The sequence below is a fragment of the Balaenoptera ricei genome, chromosome 13 (assembly GCF_028023285.1).
Source record: "Balaenoptera ricei isolate mBalRic1 chromosome 13, mBalRic1.hap2, whole genome shotgun sequence".
Classification (NCBI taxonomy): domain Eukaryota; kingdom Metazoa; phylum Chordata; class Mammalia; order Artiodactyla; family Balaenopteridae; genus Balaenoptera; species Balaenoptera ricei.
Window position 1 is genome coordinate 40,019,800 of NC_082651.1, and position 2,958 is coordinate 40,022,757.

The following is a 2,958-nucleotide window of genomic DNA, read 5'->3' on the forward strand; positions in this document are numbered from 1 at the left end:
GTCCAGGCCTGTGCTTCAGAAAACGCACATTTCCAGCTTTTTTCAAGGAGAGAGGGAAGATGGGAAAGTTGGCAGACAGCCCCAGATCTCCTTTAAAAAGGAGTCTCTTAAGAGATTAGCAAGGGCAGCAAGCAATCTCCATAGCGCAGCCCAAGTCCTCACAGTGCTGTTCCCTGTCCTGGGGACAGACCGCAAAATTGCCTTTCAAGGCTCCTAGCAAAATGCATTTTGCTCCCTTGTTCTTCGGGCTGTCATTGTAAACACCAGAACAATTTGGGGGAAGCTCTTCACTTTCCACTTAGGGACCTTTACCACAAACTTTTTGTAAAATGTACAGCCCAGACTGTACATCACTGTGGAACATATTCTAAGAACAAATGAAACTGCAAAATTTAGTAGATTATTTGTTAACATAGCATAGCATTATTCTGAAACTATTTTATGTAAAATACGACAAAGAAAACAAGTAATTATGCTAACTGATGTTAGGAGCCAAGATTTTCAGTGTTAGAGAAAAGAGACCAAGAATGAATTCAGGGAAGTTAAGGGAACAATCTCTAAGTTGTTTGAATTGGAAGCCAGAAAATTGTAGAATTTACTGCAATTACTTTTACCATTTTCTCTCCTGATGTGTTGGTTCTCCAATACCTACTGTAACAGAGAAAAACAAACCTGACTCCATATTGAATCTTCCTTTAGCTCTAACTTTTGTCTTCTGTTTGTTGCCTGTGCTTTTGTCATGCTGGCTCTGCACCTTTTGTAAAAGAATGTCGCCTATAGCCTGAAACATACAGGATTGCCCATTCTCAAGACTCTGACCTTTAAAGCTATATCACTCTTATTCATATAGAAATAAAAAGTTGCAGAACAGAGAATAACATTTGTCTTGTTGGAGGTTTATAGAAACATTTAGACCAGACCTACTGGACACCTACAAGGACAAAGGATTCCAGCACCAAGAAGTTTGCAACAACCAGCCACACCCCTCGCCCCTTTTAGTATAAATGAAACCTGAATTCTAACTCTGGTAAGATGGTTCTTTGGGACACTAGTCCACCATCTTCTCAGTCTGCTGCCTTTTTTCTTCTTAATTTATTTTTATTTATTATTTTTGGCCTTGTTGGGTCTTCGTTGCTGCATGTGGGCTTTCTCTAGTTGTGGCGAGTAGGGGCTACTCTTCGTTGCGGTGCGTGGGCTTCTCATTGCAATGGCTTCTCTTGTTGCGGAGCATGGGCTCTAGGCATGTGGGCTTCAGTAGTTGCAGAATGCGGGATTCAGTAGTTGTGGCATGCAGGTTCAGTTGTTGTGACTCACAGCTCTAGAGTGCAGGCTCAGTAGTTGTGGAGCACGGGCTTAGTTGCTCTGCAGCATGGGGGAATCTTCCGGACCAGGGCTTGAACCCGTGTTCCCTGCATTGGCAGGTGGATTCTTAACCACTGTGCCACCAGGAACGCACCCTCTGCTGGCTTTCTGAATAAAGTCGCTATTCCTTGCTCCAACACCTCTACTCTCAATTCATTGGCCTTTTGCGCAGGGAGCAGCGTGTGCTTGGACTCGGTAACACTATGGCAATCCTTTTTAAGAGTTCTCCCTACAACAGTGGTAGAGATTAAAGTGGTGCCGGATTAAGTCTACAGTTGTGTTTTGTTTGGCCAATAGGGCTTTCTTTTTTCTTTTAAAATTTGAGGTGACATTTCTAAAGTGGAAGATTTTACATAGTATCAGAATTCCAGCTTCTTTTGAGTAATAGGAATGTCTGGCAAACTGGGTTCTGATTGAGGTAAGCAATAGTGCCTCTTGGAAAGGAGACTGTGCTCCAGTTTGCCAAGATATTCATCATTCATGGGTGTAGGCATTTTTGTTTCCCACTAATGATACATAGCTGAATTCTTACCCAGTGGTGATGGTCAAAACATTTAACAGCCAGGGCATTGTGCTGGATTGTGGAGAGGTGGGTCTCAGGAGAGGTGAGTAGGCTTTTGATGTTTTAACACAAGTAGGACTATGTATACCTGTATATCATTTGAAGCTTTCCTGCTTTTCACTTATCTATTAAGGATGGAAGATACAGATTTTAAATTTGATTGCTCCAAAGCTAAACTCTCCTGTACTGGCCCAATGGCCTACTCTTTAAATAAATTTTAATAGCTTTTCCCTGCTCTCAGGCCTCAGAATATAGGTTGGTGAAAGCACAATCCCATCCATTCATTGATTTGGCATTTATTGAATTTCTACCTTGTGCCAGGCTTTGAAGAAAGGAGGGAACAGTGAAGGGATGGCTAAAAGTCAAACCTAGCCTCTTCTAAGCCTAGCTGCTTCTAGGAGGAACCATTTGGAAATAGCACGCGAAGAGAGTGTGGTTTGCCTTGACTGGGAGAGAGCCTGGAAAATTTTTCTTTTCTGAGAAAGATGATTATCTGCCGTACACCTCCTCCCACTGTCAGTCTTATTTCAAGTAATATTTCAGTAATTTGTGAATCATATTTCAGGGGCAACACAGCCCATAGAATTCATTTAACAGTAGCACAGTGGTTTCCAGATTTGTCTACACATTGGAGTCACTGGGGAACTTCAAAACACTGATGCTTCTGTCCCACAGGCCTGGATTTGGGAATTTTTTATTCAATTTATTTAAACTAAAAAAACAAACAAACAAACAAAACAAACCCAGTTCACCCATTTCTCCCACATCCACCCCCCGCCTCTTGCAACCACCAATCTGTTCTCTGTATCTCTCAGCTTGGTTTTTGAGTTTTGTTTTGTTTTGTTATTAGAGTCCACATATAAAAGAGATCATATTGTATTTGTCTTTGTCTGACTAATTTCACTTAGTATAATGCCCTCGAGGTCCATCCATGTTGTTGAAAATGGCAAGATTTCATTCTTTTTTTTTATAGCTGAATGATATGCCACTGTATATATATGCCACAATTTTTGAATCCATCCTTGGACACTTAG